General features: G+C 50.1%; 1 long non-coding RNA gene across 5 annotated transcripts in view; it reads right to left on the bottom strand.

Moving 5' to 3' along the window:
- The window catches only part of LOC117001378, a 72163-nt gene that overhangs the window by 12640 nt on the left and 41985 nt on the right, over positions 1-17538 (bottom strand). Inside the window, exon 2 of one of the 5 annotated variants that reach the window (XR_004419034.2) lies at positions 13257-13324. This is a non-coding gene — a long non-coding RNA (uncharacterized LOC117001378). Of the gene's footprint in view, positions 1-25; positions 1273-4721; positions 6375-9900; positions 10802-13256; positions 16469-17538 lie in introns of those variants that run through there. The other 4 variants (XR_004419033.2, XR_004419035.2, XR_004419037.2 and 1 more) reach the window with 4 other exon arrangements.

The following is a 17538-nucleotide window of genomic DNA, read 5'->3' as shown; positions in this document are numbered from 1 at the left end:
TCAGATAATAAAAACCAAAACTGACCTCTGTCTTGCTCCATAGTCCTTCAGTCCCAATCACTCCTCATACACAGATGGTATGGAAAATTCCCTCTCCTTGGAAGATGTTGAGAACAAAACAAATAAATGGAGTATGAAAGTAAACATCATGCTGACTGCATTATAGATTTCCATATTTAATTAAAAGAAAATCTGCCTTTGGGTATCTGTTAGGAGAACAGAATCCTGCTGTAGAATTGGTGGCCTGTGCAGGGTCTGGAACAGCCCAGGTTTCCACGGAAATCTGGCTCATTATTTGCAGTGAGAGCTTCCTCATCACAAGAGGTTTTCTGCCATGGATCTGGCATTTTTACACCGGTCATGAGGAATAATCAGAGAGCCTGGCTTGGTTTGAAGCACTGGAAAGGGGACTGCTGGGAAAATGTGTGTTTTCACACACTGTGTGTGAAAAGGAGCGGAAAAGGGATCACATGGCAGCATCTGAGCACCACCAGGACACAGAGCTGGCAGAGCTCTGGATTACATCAGTGGAAAAGTCAGTCAGGCTTTTGTGATGAAACAAGAAATCTGCAACTAGGCAGCTCACATAATACAAATCTCCCCTGCCTGACATTCCTGTGCTCTGATTTGCTGGGCAAAGGGTACAAACGTGTTCCACCATCATCTTCCCTCTCTGCTGGGGAGTGCCCCCGGTCTCTGGCTGGAGTGTCAGTGATGACACAGCCCCGTTTCTGGGCACACACTGAAGGGACAAGCACAGGGTCTGGTTTTCAGAAGCAATGGATCCGTGCAGCTCCTGTGAGCAGCACGTGGATGCTGAGCAAGGGGAAGCAGAAGCTGTGAAATGGCTGCACTCATCATTGGCAGGCACATGCTCTCATCAGAGTGAGGGGAAGCCCAGAAAAAAAAAGATGAATGCTGGACTGAATAGACAGAGGAGCACAGACAAGCACGGGCTACAGTGCTGTTACTGCCAAGCTGCAAACCAGAGCAGTTTCTGATGGAAGATCATTGACACAGAAATCAACCCAGTTGCTCAGTGTCTGGGTGAAGAACAGCACCAAAAGGGGACTCCACACACCAGCTGGTTTTCAGCTCTTTACCACTGCCATGAGACATTCCTGATGCTCACAACTGTGCCTCCACTGCAGCAGGTCTCAGCACCTATTTGCTTCCACTCACTGACCACAGCTGCAGGCAAATGTGGAAATACTGAATAACAACCAAGAACTTCACTGGAAAAACCCTCAAGGAAATTATTGAGATTTTTTGGAGACACAAATTCCTCCAGGAAACACCTGAGATGAAAATATGAGAACTTGGTACACATGGCTGTATCACCCTGCTTTAAAGGCAATCTATATATATTCACTGGAGACCAAGGACATGCAAAAAGCCCCCCAAAAACCCACAGGTGAAGACTGTGGCTTTTGAAGCTGCTGCCAATGGCTCTGTGTCTGCTTTAGGGACAGCTGAGGCACATCTGTCAATACTGAGAGCCCCATCATCTCTGGAAAAAGGAATACATGTACTTACAAACACTGTAAGAGAAACCTTTTCTGTGAACATGTTGCAGCCATGACCCAGAGCCCCACTTCATCCATTTTCATGGCTGAGGCTTTGCAAGGAAGCAAACCTCAGCTCTGGTCTCCTTTCCAGGCTGTGTGATCTCTGCTCCAAACCACCCAGCCCACCCCAGACACCCCTGATTGCGCAGCTCAGCACGAACCCTCATGAAAACAGCTCTTCTGAGGGGACAGGGACTCCCAGCACGTGCTGTCCCCTACTGAACACCCTCTGAATCCTGCATTTACGAGAGGTCACCTGTCTGGAGCAAGGCCTGTGCAGGAGAGAATGATGAGAGCAGCTTGAGCTCAGGGAAGCGGAGGAGCCCTGTAAGAGCTCCAGGGCAGGGCAGGGCAGCAGAGAGCAGACACTGATCCTGCTTGGGCTAAAACCTGCACTGCCAACCAGCAGGACCGAGCTGAGGCTGGCAGGGAGCTCCAGCACTGGCAGTGCCCTCCTGGCAGTGCCCTCCTGGCAGTGCCCTGGCACAGGTCCCAGGGGAGTGGCAGTGCCAGGGGCACACTCAGGGCTGGCAGTGGAGCCCCTCTCCCTCTGAACAGCTCCCAGTTTCAGGGGGGTTCTTGCAGAACCTCATCAGCCACTGCTGACAGGATTCAAGGTGAGATGGGAAAATACCACAGAGCTAAAATGAAAAGATAGGAGGAAGACTTGAACCTCACTCTACATTCATACTAGTGTTGTCAGAATAAAAGTCAGAGCTAAATCCTGCTGCCTCACACCTTCCCCCTCCAGAAAGTGCTCAGGCACAGACATTTTCCATTGGCTGCCCATTGCAGGCACCAGGGAGAGCCTCCAGCAGCATGTCAGCACAGCAGCAGCACCAAATGCTGCAGCAGGAATGGAAGACTGTCGTGATGCAAAGCAACAAGGTCACAGAAATGTCCAAGCCCTTGGAAAGGCAAAGGCTCTCCAGATATTGCAGAGGGAAGCTCAGAATTGCTCTCAGTTCATTAGGCTTTGCCTGAGGGGTTTTCTTCCAATATTAACTACAAACGAACTTAAGGTTTCATGCATGCCATGCAGAAAGGTGAAGGGGAGGGTTTACCAAAAGGCATTTGTAAATATGCTAAGGCAATTCATATCTGTTTTTAAAACTCATCAAATATCCTGTGTACTAAGTCACCTTTAACAAGAACGTTGAAAAATATCTGTCAATAAAACAGTATCTTTTCCTGCATAGAAATTTTACATCAGTGCTGTCAAAGAGTCTGTGCATAAATTACACATTGCAGAATACACAGTGCAATTTCCTTCCCTCCAGGCACTGGCCCTGTGTTCCCCTGCAGCCCGCCTGCTCCTCCGAGCTTTATGACCCCAGTGAGATGAGCTCTCACTGTTTTTTCCTCGTTACATTCTGATATTTCAAAGCATGGCCTGCTTCTCACTCCCATCTCCCTGCTTCACATTATTAATGAATTGGAAAGCAGACATCATTAGTTTTTGGAGACCATTTCTTTTAAAATTTACAGAACCCTTCATCTGAATCCCCAGAGCCAGTCTGCTGTTCTCATCTTGGAATCTTATTAGCATCATATCTCCTGGATCCTGCCATGCAAACTGCATTGCTATGCACTTTCCAGCACTTGACCCTTTTGCGGACGGAATTAATTTTCTCTTTGAAGCCAGAGCAGCATGCTGTTGTGCTTGTTAAAGGAATAAAACTCATGGTGAAAGAGAGGAAACAAGCAGAGGTTATTCTCAGTTAAATATAGGCCACAATGAGTTTTATATAGGCAGGCTGAGAGAGATTGGCCAAAAGAAATAATAGATTGATGACGCTTTATTACCAGAAGCATTTCCCAAAATAGCAGGCAAATAAACTGATGGATAATACTCACTGGGAATTTCTGGGTTTATAGCTTCTCCTGTTCAGCAGCATCACCTTTCTTTGTAACAATCTGAATCTGCCACCTGTTTCTGTACCCAAAATACCCCCAGACTTCTGTTGAATTAATGGAGACTTTTGGTGGAATGAATGTGAAAATGCAAAGAACCAGAATTTGCTCCCTGCTCCAGGCAATGGAAAGGTGCCCAAGCTCCCTATGAAGTGCCTAAATTAAAGCCCTGCTACAAAGAGGTCTTTCTCTAAAATACTGCAGTATCTAGCACCCCAAGAACATCTGTGTCATTGCTACTATCCCTTTAAAGGGCACAACATCCCTAAGACATGAAGTAAAGTAGTACTAGAATATGTAGTCTTTGTTGCACAGCCTGGGCTATTTCTTATTGCACAGGACTCCTGGAACTGAAAAACGTCCCTCCCTCATCTGCAGTGTTTTTACAGTTTTGCTTCTGCTGTCTGGTTTTAGCAGCAATCCTTACTAGGACTACTGCAGAAGAAACTCCTTAGATGAAGGCTTCATCCTTTCCAAAAACTCATCAGGAATATGTTAATAAAATCTGCAGAAGTTTAAGTAACTTCTTACGAAAAATAGAAAGCCAAAGAGCCCAGAACAGCAGAGCAAGGGTTACAGCTTCACTATCAGCAAAGCACCCAGGCTGGACTCAGGAACTGGAATGGGTCCTGCATGGTTCACACAGCTGGCAGTGGGGTGGTCACCACTTTAAATCCAGAGCTGACTGGATTGCTGTTTTCTCATGTTTTCTCATGGCTGGACAGTGGTCCAATGAAAGGAGGAGAGAGGAGTCCAGCTCATCCCAATCACACAAGGAAGCCACAACCCTGGAGCTCTATTCATGTCATGGAGTCTAAAGGAAGAGTAAAAGCTCCTGAGCCAGGCAGGACTGGAAGCAATTCATTCCTCTCTGAACAACCTGCCCTGTCCATCAGAGCCAGCCCTGGAGATGGTCTTTGCTGGGAAGGTTGGTTCTACCTCATTTAGCTCACAAACAGCCAAATCTTGACAGCACCATCCAGGTGCCTCTTCCAACACTGCAGAAACCGATTCAGAGGCACACCCAGCACCCCAAGCACCCCTCCCTCCCCTTCCTACCTTGCCATGAGCTGTGACATTGGTCTGCCTGGGAAAGAAAAGATCCCAGGCACAGGTACCTCAGGCAGTGGTAGGACAGTGCCTCATTGGTGCAGCAAGCCCAAATGTACTTTCCAGGCTGCTGCCTTGTCCTTTAACCTGTCCTCCAAAGAACAAGAGAATTGGAGAACTGGTACTCACTCCTTTCTCCTTATTTACTCTTCGCCTTCTGAGCACATGGCAGTTGGTGCAGATTCGTCAGGCAAACGGTGCTGGAGCAGCAGCAGAGTGCCAGAGACAGACTGGCAAGAGCTTATGAATAGCACAGTGGATGATCTATAGCCAAAGCCATGGGCAAGTGCTAGCCATTAGTCTGGGCGCTGGTAATGCACTCCCCGAGTCCATTACTCACCAATCCATCAGGCAGCCTGCTACAGACAGAGAGATTCCAGCACTTCTAAATCTGTAAAGAGATGGCTGGCAGCCTGCACTACATGCCCTAGGTTACAAGGGCATGGAGGAAGACAATTCATTTTATGTCATAGCCAGTATTTCTTCTTCTCTTTTTCTGTGTGTACTTAAGAAATGGACCTTCTATTATCTGCAGATTGATAGCCAAGAGAATGCTCTGGTGTCTCTGATCACATTTACTACTGAGAAAGCTTTCAAAGGACGATGAACCTCACAGTTCTTATTAGGTGGACTAAGTATGGAAACATGCACAAGTGCAGATGGAATTTCTTAATTTATGAACAGTGCTTACAGCAGAACTATTTTAGCAGAACACTACAATTACAAGACACTATTGGAACACTGGATATGACAGAATCAAGGTGGCCAGCATAATCTGGAATCTCCTGCATAAGTATTTGCAATGGGCTCTGATGCACACCTCACACTATCCTGTAGTTATTAATTCACACGTGCACAGAAAAGGCATCAGTCAGTTATGACTACTACAGCTCCGTGTGTGGCTCCAGCTCCAACCTGCATTTAGTGCCCACTTTTCAAACCTCTCACAGAACATTACTGTTAATCTGCTTGTGGAATTTCTATGGCATTCATCACTCTCAGTTCTCCAGGGACAGACCCTAATCTCAACAACCCTGGAAGAAAAAAGTTTTATCATCTGCACTTTCCAAGTGCCAAACAGAGACCGAGAGAGACTCAAGCCCAAGACTTGTCCTCTAATTTTAGGCACTTGGTTCAAGGTGTCTAGTTCTAATTTGTGAAGCATTTAACAAATCTATAGCACTTCATGTGTTTCAAGCAACACTGTGAGTCCTCAGCAGTTCCACAAAGAAATACATTACTGTTCTGGCTGTGGAAGACAAGGAGTTATCTGCAAGGATCCACTGCCTGCAGTACCACAACAGCCACAACAATCCACGGCTGTGTCTGTCACTGAAGGCAGCTCCCCACCCAGGCAGCCCTGAAACCACTGCTTGCCACCCACCAACACTTCCAGGCTCCTCAACAGCAGGCTGAGGAATCCCTCACATGACAACCACGTTTGGCATGTGCTGATCCATCTCCAGGGCAGGATCTGTGCACGCAGCAGGTCAGCAAAGAACAGGCACTCACACCTGAGGCTGGGCTGAACCACACCAGCATGGCAGGCTCTGTGGTTTGGGAATGGAGGTCAAGAAATGGCATGCTGTCAAAAAGAGAATATTCCCATAGAAAATGTCAATACTATTTTTATGTAAAAATATGAGTCAATATTTACGTGTAAATTAAAGACAGGAACTTCATACATTACTATATAAATAGGAAATTCAAAATTTAATATCTGGTTCTAGGCACCTTTTTAACTTTCCTTTGCCACAGCCAAAGTCTGTAATGATGAACACACCAAACCCTCCCTCTTACCAACCTGACCCATCCACAGCTGCCTCGATGTCTGTCTTAATTTTGTATTCAGGAGTCTGAGCATAAATAGGAAATGCCACTCATGTCCAACACAGGTGGATTCATGTTGCAGTAAGCACCCGAAATTTCTCATTTCATGCATTTTGAACACCCAGATTTGTAATTCAAAACCACTGACATGTTTTGGTTTGTTTTCCTTTCCGGGAGCCAGTCTGGCCTTAGAAGAGCACAGGCAGCCTGAAGCATGAGGAGTGGGCAACGCAGCCCCCTTGGAGCTCCCACTGCCTGCCCTGGCCACAACCAGGACTGGGAAGCAGGGAAATGGAAGAACGAATGACAAATGGAAAAAACATGCAAAGAAAAGCATATGAGCCTGGCAGAACTAAAATCAAAGCTTTGTCATCCCAAGGAACATCACTGTCCCAAAGAAGGAGGAAAAGGCACACTGCGATGAAATGGGAGCAGTAGGAATTCATTTGCCTTGGAGGCATCCCGACACACGAACTCACACAGGCACAGAGGAAACCTCACTCTGCTATTCCTGCAGGGAACCCTCACCCTCAGGCTAACCCTAAAGCAAGCATTAACCTACTTATTGTGCCCTGGGGCAGTTTGCAGGGTGAGGAAGCTGCCTGTTTGGGAGGAAGGGGAGCAGAGCTCATCTCAGTACAACACCTGAGAACAATATCCTATGGTCACCTGAGAGCAACAACATGAGCCTCTCGTCATTTTGGTAGAGCTGGGCTAAGGCAGGGCACCCTCCTGTCCTTGTTTTGAGCCATCTCCTTCCATGAATAGACAAAGTGTAACTTCATTAGAACTGAACTGTCACCATTTTAGGAGCCCTTTTCTGGGGCAGCTTTGGAATGTTCACTTCTTCCTTCTGCCATTAAAGCTCTCTGGCTGAGCAGTGAGGGCTCAGCCTGAGTCAGGTCTGTTCTGCTCATCTCATGGGTGGGAGAGGGACAAGGGATGTGGCCACCCCCTCTGCTCACAAAACCCTCCCGAATGTCAGCTCTCTCCAAGAGCCAAACACCACCTGCCAAAGTGGGGGAGCACCAACACCTCCCTCCTCTGGGCATATGCTCATGAGGTTTGAGCACTTTCTGTCCCTTCAGAAGATTTATCCTGCATCACCTGTTCTCTGGCTCACCCCCAGACCCCAAAAACCTGCTGTTATCCTGGATCTTCAGGGTCGAATACCGGAGTTTCCATTCCAGTATATGATCACAGCAGCAGGAAATAACAATGCAGGTTTTAGCACGGGTTATCATGGTGCTACCTTGAGACACACACATTTGAGTACTGGAGCAGAAAGTCCCAGTCCTGGGTCTGGGGACAGCACAGTGACAGTGGCAAAAACAAAATAAACAGAATCACTGAGCTGGCAAAATGAGTGGGCACCACTAGGCTGGGTAAAACACCAGGAAGGGTGACAGGGTGGGGAGCAGGAGCCACAGGCACGGTGAGAGCAGGCACCAGCTGGCAGGGACTGCTGAGAGACTACAGAGAGGATCTGCAGCAGCACTGCTGCTCTTTGCTGGAGGCTGTCACCTGTGCTGTGACAGCTACAGCCAGTGATGTTCCTCTACCTTACACTTAGGAAAGGAGCACATGGTTCTAAGGAAGAGAAACACCACATCTCTCCAGCTAGGAGCCTAATCCTACAAAATCTGCTCCTTCAGTTACTGAAGAAAAGTCTAATTCCACTGTGCCAAGATGATTAACCATGTAATTTCCAGTCAGAGCCATCTTTACAAACACAGATCAGCTGAAGTGAGCACTGTGCAGAGTAGCAGAGCCACACACATGCCTGTCTGATGCTTGGGACCTTAACATCAGGATGAATCTTAACAAGGATCCTGATTTCCACCTGGGAATTCAGCAGCCTGTCCTGTTTTGCTGAAGATGCTGTCCACACAGCACCACTTTGTTCCCTAAGTCTGAAGCACCCTGACAAAATCTGCCTGTAGCATCTTTGATGATTTTGAGTAATTGTTTTGATACAGAATTGTGCTGTATTGCCTCATCTCACCGAATCTTTGCCTCCATCGAACCCAGGACCACTGGTCTGGCTGCAATCCTGCTATCCTAATTTTATCTACACTAGGAACAAGGGAGATGCACATTTACACTGTGATTGCTTTCATTGTATTTATTTTCTCTGTCCTGCAAGTGATCAGCTTGCTTCTTTTTAAAGCCTGCAGTTAGCTTTAATCTACTTAGCTGGGATTAATTAGAGATTTGTTAAAGATTTAGAGATTTTACACACTTTGCTTAAAACTGTATTTATCTCTTACCATCAGGCAAAAAGCCCCATGCAGTCAAGCTGTTCCTAATGCTGGGCACATCCATCAGGTGTGCCAAGGTGGTGATGTGATGCTAATGGCTGATGCTTTCTGCTGGCACACTGGTGCCCTCGTGGACCTGCTCAGACAATGCTTAGAGTCTGTCTGCACGTCACCCTTCTGCAAGACTGAGCAAGGGAGGGAAGGAGCTGCCAGCTCAGAATGTGGGTCATTGCACCAGCAGCTGCCACTGCCACAGAGATTGGCATGGATAAGAGTGGGAAATTGGGATTATACATCCAGCCGAGCTGGCATTGCCTGACGGTGCATGCCTTACCCAGGAGAGGTGGAAAGGAAACTGCAGCTCCGGGGAGTTCTCTGCAACTGTACCCTACTGCTCCAAACTGGTACTGGAAGAATGGAAGCAGGCAGTGGAGTGACAAAGTTGAACGGGAACCCAGCTGGAAATGATAACAACAGGGAATGCCAGTGGGCACATGGCTAAACTCGGTGTGGGGACAGGCACCAGCCCTGAGCAGCAGCAAGCATGAGATGCTGCAGAGTCTGGCTTTGCTGCTGCCTCTCCTCTCACTGCCCTGTCACAGAGACTACGTGCTGGCCTGCCTTGTACATGATGTGGAGGGACTCTTCATAGTCCCACACCAGAAATCTCCAGTCACAGGTGAAAAAGCACAGTCTGTGAACTCACTGCTCTGTCCTGGGGATGGCCAGTGTGACTCTCACTGTCACAGCCTGTACCTGCATCCACTAAAGGAACCACAAACAGGCACAGTATTTTGAAACTGATGGAAAGTGTGAGATTCTTCACTTTGAAGGCATTTAACACCAAAAGTGATTCCAGGGAGATAAACATTTGAGTTTTACAATTGAAGTGCAGACTCTCAAGAACAGCAAATCACACTTTCTTGCCCAAAAGCCCTTTTGGGGACTTCGCAGAGCTGAGGAAGGCTGAGGCTGAGCTGCCCTGACCCCTGGGCTCTCCCAGCCCGCTGCTCCTCATCAGATGCTGCCCAGAGTGGCAGGCTGTGACCCACGCAGCCTTCCAGGGGCCTGCACATTATTATTTATCCTCTCCCTGTGCACACAGCTCAGAACAGTGGCTCACCCAGGTGCAAGAGCCCAAATGCACTCTCTCGGTGCTCCCCAGATCACCAGACATGCAAAGAAGAGGGAGAAAAGAAAAGAAAATGTCTTAATACCTGTCCTGAATGTCGGGATATTCCAGAGACCTTTCCAGTGCTGCCCCCGAGCGCTGCGGCGTTGGGACCCTCAGGGTCCCTCCCTGTGCTGAGCCTGCAGCTCTCCCCGAGGTCACAGGCTCGTATCCATCAGGGACAGGATGCAAACCAGCTGCAATCCCACTGTGAGAGGCTCCGAGCAGCTCCTCAGTGCCTAAGAGCTCCCTTACCTGAAGAGTGCAGGGGCTCTGTGCCTGCTGAGAGCCCCAGGGGACACGAGCAAGCCCTGGCTGAGCCACCTGTGGGACTGCCCGGCCGTCCAGCCCGCTGCCCTGGCCCTAGCCATGCATCCCCAGAGAAGTTCGAGGGGAGCAGGTGGGAGCTTGCTAGAGGGAGAAATGGGAAATAAATAAAGCAAAAGGACAGGGTGGGAAGGGGGGCTCAGCTCTTGTTCCCAGACGTTTGCACTCCCAGACTCAAGCAGACTTTGCAAAGCAAGTGTGGACCCTCCTGGCAGGGCAGCCGGCAGCTGCCTTCCCACGCCGCAGTTTTTATAAATTCTGGGAAACACTTTTAGACAGACACTGGCACTCATAAATTATACAACTCATTTGCATATTCCAGTCATAAGACGTTATGCAAATGTGACCTGATTTGCATAATGGATTCCTCTTGTCGCTTCACTTGCTTCATGCTTTTAAAAAACAAAATGAAATAAAATGAAAGCACAGGAAGGTGAAAGCATCAAGTTCCCAGCGCTGCTGCGCCTCCTCCTGCCACGCTGTCACCCTCACCAGCTGCACGCTGGGGCAAGGGAGAGCGAAAATCCAAAGCCCTCGTGGGTTATTTCTCTCGTAATGACAACAAACTAACTTTCCCTTGGTTGTGATGCTTCACCCCGAGCACACATCGCAGGCGATCACGGGGGCCAAGTTGTGGCAGGCAGGACAAGCCCGTGCCGGGCGCTCTGTGCGCTGTGACCGCTCCGGGCTGCCCTGGGGCTGCGGGGCACGGCTGCCCAAACCGGGCTGAGACAGGTGCACGGACACGGAGGGTAGGGGTGTGGTGGGTGGTAGCAAAAGGCAGTGGTGATGTGCTGGCAGGATCAGGCTGCAGTGTCTGTCAGGACAGGCTGCAGTGGCAGTGCCAGGCTGCGGTGTCTGTCAGGACAGGCTGCAGTATTTGTCAGGACAGGCTGCAGTGGCAGTGCCAGGCTGCAGTGGCAGTGCCAGGCTGCAGTGTCTGTCAGGACAGGCTGCCGTGTCAGGACAGGCTGCCGTGTCAGGACAGGCTGCAGTGGCAGTGCCAGCCCCCCAGCCCCGGTCCGCCGGGCGCCCCTGGCCCCCGCAGCCGCGCCGGGCGCAGCCGTGCCAGGCGGCTGGCGGCCGTACCCTGTGGGAAAACTTAACTGTAATTCTTCAGCTTTTAAAATCAATTAACCCGTGTGTTAATTAACATCAAGTCGACGGGAGGAGGAGGAGGAGGGGAGAGCGGGAGGGAGGAGGGAGGAAAAGAGCTGCAAGGGCGGATGGCAGCGGAGTTGGCACAGTGCCATCCATTCAGTGGCAACGCCACAGCTCCCTGCGATCGCGGCAGCGGGTATATGTTACGGGGGCCCTGAGCGCGGGCCAGACACTGCCGTAGAGCCAGGGGAGATTATCCAGACCCCCAGGAGCAAACGCAGGCAGCGACCGCAGGCGCGAGTGCCAGGATTACAGCCCAGGCTGCTCCAGCCCTTCCTCGGACGCACACATGGGGATGGGGCTCCCCCCCAGCGCTGCACCACTCGGACTTCCAGCACTTTTCCCCCCTTTAGACATCCTTCTGCCGCAGTGGAGCCAGCACAACGGATGCTTTCACACCCTGCGAGACAAAGGCCGCCGTCTCCGCCATGACACCGCTCTTCCAAGCCGAGGCCGGCATCTTGGAGTCTTTAAAAATAAATGGAAAAGGGAAATGCGAACAATAAACACAGCAATCGAAAAAACCTCATCAACAAACTCCCTTGCGCCCGCTCTCCATGCCAGGGGCAACATGGGCATCTGTCGCAGCAGAAGGTGTTTGTGTGGGGCTTTTTTTTTTTTTTTTTTGGCTTTTCTTTTTTCTTTTTTTTTTTTGGCTTTTTTTTCTTCCCCCCCCGCAAGCTGTTGGCGTGTTTTGCCATTCAGGTTCGTTTACAATTAATGCCAAAAAAACCCCAACCACACCCAGCCCAGTCAACAACAAACAAAAGGGAGTAGTCGGCATGGAGGGAGAAATGCCCGGAGAAGCTGCAAGAAGGGGAGCTCTGGCCGATGCCATTTGCCGTTTGGACAAGCCCAGGGAAAGGTGCCAAATCTGCAGCTCGGGAGGGACCCGACAGGGAACGCGAAGGTCTCCGAGCAGCCGAGGGAAGGAAGGCAGGAAGGAATACCGCTCTTGCAGGGCAGGATCAGCCTGCACACAGCCTCTGCTGGGAGGAGAGGGAATGTTTGACGGAGTAGCGAGATGCCTGAGTATGCACACGGAGCAGTGCGCACAGACACACGGACACACAGACAGACAGACAGACAGACACAGACACACAGAGACACACACAGACACACAGAGACACACACAGACACACATACATGCACACACATAGACACAGACACACGGACACACAGATGCACACACAGACACACACACAGACACACATACATGCACACACATAGACACACACACAGACACACGGACACACAGACACACATAGACACACACACAGACACACAGACACACACAGACACATGGACACACACACACATACACGCACGGACAGACACACAGACACACGCACACACCCCTGGGCCGGGGCACAGCAGCTGTGAGTGGTGAGATGTGTGTGTGAACACACACGTGTCCGTGTGCGGGTATTTATTTGTGTGCACGCGTGTAACACACGCAGGGAGAGGAGTGTTTGTGTGCCTCTGTGAGAGAGAACGACAGGGAGTGAGGAAGAGACACACACACACACACACACACACACACACACACACACACACACACACACACTCACCCACCGTCAGTATACTTCCCACTTTTTGACCTAGGTGTACACGGAAGACAAAATAAAAATCATACTGGAGCAGCAAGCAGGCAGCAGAGATTTATCTACATTCACTGCTATCACCAGGGAGATGAATGGGGCCGATCTGAAGCCCTTCACGAGATCCACTATGGGAGTGAAGGAGGAGGAGGGATGCCACACAGACATGCACAAACTTGAAGACAGATTTGGAAGGTGCTACTGGTGCAGCCCAGGTGGCACTCGGAGGGCGAGCAGGGGAAGGAGCCGTGCGGGTGCTCCGCGGGGTCCGGAGGGCGCGGGGCTCCTGGACAAGGGACAGCTGGCTACTTACGGTGTCTGCGCTGCTGAGGATCCTGCAAGGTGCTCTGCTGGCACTGGGCGCTGAGCCAGGGAAGGGCACTGGAGACAAAAGGGAGACACAAAAAATAAAGTCATACAATGGGAATATTAATTGCCTCTCTTGTGGATTTTACAAAACTCACAAAATGTTTTCTTTTTGCCTGGTGGTTTGTTTTTGGTTGGTTTTTTTTGTTTTGTTTTTGTTTTTTTGTTTTTTGTTTTTGTTTTTGGATTGGTGCGCTTCCCTTCTGCATGGAAAATACTAGCATGGGATCTACAGCCCAGCTAGAGGGCTCAGGATTAACAGTGCTGGCATCTTTTGGGCATATTTTTTCTTTTAATGAATGAGCTTTCGCTGTTAATGAGGAATAATCGTTTGGCTAATGAGCTTTGAAACATTAAGAGAAAAGAGAGTTTTTTCCCGTTAATTGCCCTGGTGCAACCGCATGGATGGATTACAAAAGACAGCAGTAGGAACGCAGTACAAAGAGGAGAAATGTCTCCTGGAGTGGGATAAATGCAGAGATGGGTGATACATCCCTGCACCTCTCCTTCCTTCGCTCTCTCTTACTCCCTCTCTGCCAACTGCTATGGGTTTCCATAACTCCGCAGTCAAAGTGGATGCTCGGGGAAGATTATTATAGTCAAACAGTGAAGCGTCGGCGGCTAATGTCTCCAGTGTTTAATCATCATACAGTAGAATGGTTTTATGCATATTTCATTTGCATATCATTAAACCACGCTAGCGCGGGACATTCAGAGCTGGAGAGGTACAAAGTTGGGGGGAGAGAGTGGGAGAGCGAGAACGAGACAGAGGGAGGAAGGTCCCTGTGATGCCTATCTTCAAAAGCCAGGGACTTGTTCCATGATCTGTCTTCTACTTTTACTAAAATCATGATGACTTGGAAACCTTTGAAGTTGGATATAACCTTGGATTCTTCTAATTCCAGCAGAGTGATGTATTAGAAAGGGGGAAATGATGCGGCGCTAGACATTTAAAGGAATATAAGCTCCAGTGGAATGGAAATAGGAGCTCTTTGGGGAACGAACTAGCAGAATCAGCCACAGCTTCAACACCACACTGCTGTGTTCATACTGGTGAAGGATACCAAAGTAATACAAAAGAAATGAAGACAGCATGTACATTAAGATGGGGATTATATTTACTCTCTCCCTTTTCTTTTCCTTTTTAAAGGCACAAAGAAGGATGGAACCAGCGGTAATTTACACGCTAATTAGCGAACTGTTGCGTCTTTTTGTGTTTGTTTTTCTTCTCTGTTTTGGAGAGGGGCGTTTTCACCGCTGAAGTGATTAATCAATTATTTGGTAGCACAGATCCTTCTCCACTGGCATTGATCAGGAAGAGAAGGTGGTGGCTGTGGGGGGAGGAACACAGTGGGCTCTTTGTAGATCTTATACATGCATAACATATTAATTGGGGTCTTTATAAAGCTCCCTCAATAGACTGTTTCTTTCCTGGAGACCAGCAGCTGGTTAGCCACTGTTGGCGACTCTTCAAACATCCCTTTGGCTAGGGGCAGTTCTGCTGCTGTTTGTTGTTGTGCTTTATTTTCTCTCTCCACAGCGGGGGCTGCAGGTGCGATGCTCCCACTACCCTCGCTCCTGTACAGGAGATGGACAGAGAAAATCAGTACCAGGACAATCTCTTAAGCTGGACGGGGAACTTTGCTTCCGAATGAAATGCTGTTTTATATTTAAATTACCTTCCTTTTCCTCCCCACTTCTCTTCTCCTCCAAGTCTTTGTGTCAGTTATGAATATTCAGATGAGCCGTGATGTGATTACACTGTACAATTACTTGTGTCCGTGATAGAGGCAAAGGCACTGAGGAAAGACAGAGCCAGATGAGCTTGGAGCTCATTTGGGGTTTGTTTTCCGTATTTTCCCCCCATCTCCGTGGCACTGCGGCACATGCAGATGTCGCTGTTGTTCTTCATAAAGCCCTAATGATATGCAAAAGCATAACGACCCCATTTGGGTTCAGAGCATCAAGGAAATATTATTGGGGGGGGAATCCTAACTGAAGGAATGTCCACATAAATTATTTTTATTTAAATCAAGAGGTGGCAGTGAGGCAGGGGAAGTCACATGAATACATGCATAATGTGAGCACACAGAAAGGTTATCGCCAAGGAGAAGAGGGTATTGCACGGTGCCTGGGACAAACAGGCTCATTTGGGGAAATCGTTCAGCCCACCATGTGATTTACTTATTTATCATCATTCATCCCTCAGCCAGGGCACCGGGTGTGCTCGCTGCTGGAGACCTGGAGTGCTGGGACTGCCTGGATGGCTCCTAGTTATCACCCAGAAACACCACCAAGTGTGCGGTGCGAGGGGGACAGGAGGAAAGGAGCTGCAGGGAGAATGTTTTCAGTGCTGCACTCAGTGACACAGGAGGGGCCTGATGACAGCTCAGCGATGGAGTGACAGCAGGCCACCAGGGCTGGCTGGTGCCAGGCTGGCATGCATGCTCCCCCAGGGACAGAGCGCCGACACAGGGGCTGCGGGGTCACCAGCACAGGTCAGTGGGACACGGGGTCTTGGGGCAGGGCAGCTCTGGCCACTGGGCAGCCTGCTGGGGACAGGGAGTCCAGAACTGGTCAGATCCACCCTCACCCTTCTCCTCAGAGTAGTGAATGGTACCTGAATATAGTAAGTACGATGTGGGGAACAGAACCCCTTGGTTGCTGTGTCTGTTGTTTTCTGGGTTGGGACCCGCGCCCATATCCATGAGCAAGGAGTGAACAAAGAGAGGCAGAGCGAGCCAGCAGTCAACAGCAGCACTGTTGTGACATCAGCTCAGGGATCTGTGCCTCGTGTTTGCACTGATCCTGGACAGCTCTGCAGTCCCCTGGCACCCCTGGTGCTGGGCAGGACCAGGGCTGCAAACAGACGTGGTCCCAGGGAGAGAGTTCTGCTTTCCTCTGCACTCAGAAGGGGAGAGGCAGTGGAGAGGGAGGTCACCTGCAGATGGGACCCTCTGTGAGAGAATCCTCCTCTGCACTCATGCTCTGGGCATGCACAGACCATAGCTGTGGCTCCAGAAAGGCTCCTGAGCAGTCCCTTGGTGGCCAGAGCAGGGTGCCCCACTGTCCCTGAGGGTGTGCTGTTTGTCACAGACACAGCAGTGATGTGAGAGCCTGCCCAACGGAGGCTGTGACCCCCAGGCACACAGGAACCAGGCCTTAGGCAGGCCAGCTCAAAGGAGACCCCAGACAGGAGGGATACACTCTGCTCTGTGTCTAGGGACCGATGTGCAGAGGGGGCAAAGAGCTGTAGAGGAGCTGGCAGCTGCTGCCCCATGCTGTTCATGACCACAGCCCCATCCAGCTGTCACCTCCCTCCATTGCCTTCCCACATCTCAACAGATGTGTCCCTTCTGCACTCCCTTTCCTGCAAAGGCACCCAGGAGACTGAGAAAAGACAACAGGCTGCCAGGTCTGATCAAAACCAGGATGCCAGGATGGCCTTTGGGCAGCAATTCCAAATCTGGGCTTGCCACTACAAACTGCCTGCAAAAATTCTGGACATCGAGGATAACCCAGCTGGCAACCTGGCCCACCAGCTGTGTGGGAATGTCCTGCCCGTGCCCACGCAGCCTCTCAGGGGCAGGGCTAAGGCATGCTGCCACCCTGGTGACAAGGAGCCTGCAGTCAAACCAGCCTGGAGACAAGTGAGAGCCCAAAGCCATCTGTGGGGAGCAGAGCAGCCATGGTTGAATGGAATGGTCTGAGAATTGCAGAGAATTGCACCGTGGAATGGTTTGGGTCAGAAGGTCCTTAATGAAAATCTAGTTCCACCCCATCAACCACCCAGCCAGTGCCTTCCTGCCCCCAGCACTGTGGCACTGCTGGTCTGGACGCTGCAGAACACCAACCCCAATGGTGCTGCCTGGCTCTGCCTCATCCTTCTGGTCTCCAGCAGCTCAGTACCAAGGGTGCAGACCAAACAGAGCCTGGGAATACGGAACTGAAACCAGCAGGAAGGGACTCTACAGAAAGGCCATTCCTCTACCATGCCCTTATCATTCCAGGTGCAGAGCCCTTTTGGTTTTGGCAGAGCAGTGTGCCCAGTCCTGAATGGTGCCTTGGCATGCCAGAAGCCTTAGGGAGGGGACTCACGGGGCAAAGCCTGAGCAGAAACCTGCCCCAAGGTGCAGGGAAAGACAAGGACTCAGGGACAGGCTGGGAGGCACAAACACGGTGGTGCCACCACAGTGTCACCATCCCTGCCTGTGTCCGTGCTGATGGAC

The sequence above is a fragment of the Catharus ustulatus genome, chromosome 11, assembly GCF_009819885.2.
Source record: "Catharus ustulatus isolate bCatUst1 chromosome 11, bCatUst1.pri.v2, whole genome shotgun sequence".
Classification (NCBI taxonomy): domain Eukaryota; kingdom Metazoa; phylum Chordata; class Aves; order Passeriformes; family Turdidae; genus Catharus; species Catharus ustulatus.
This window is presented reverse-complemented; position numbering and strand designations above follow the sequence as displayed.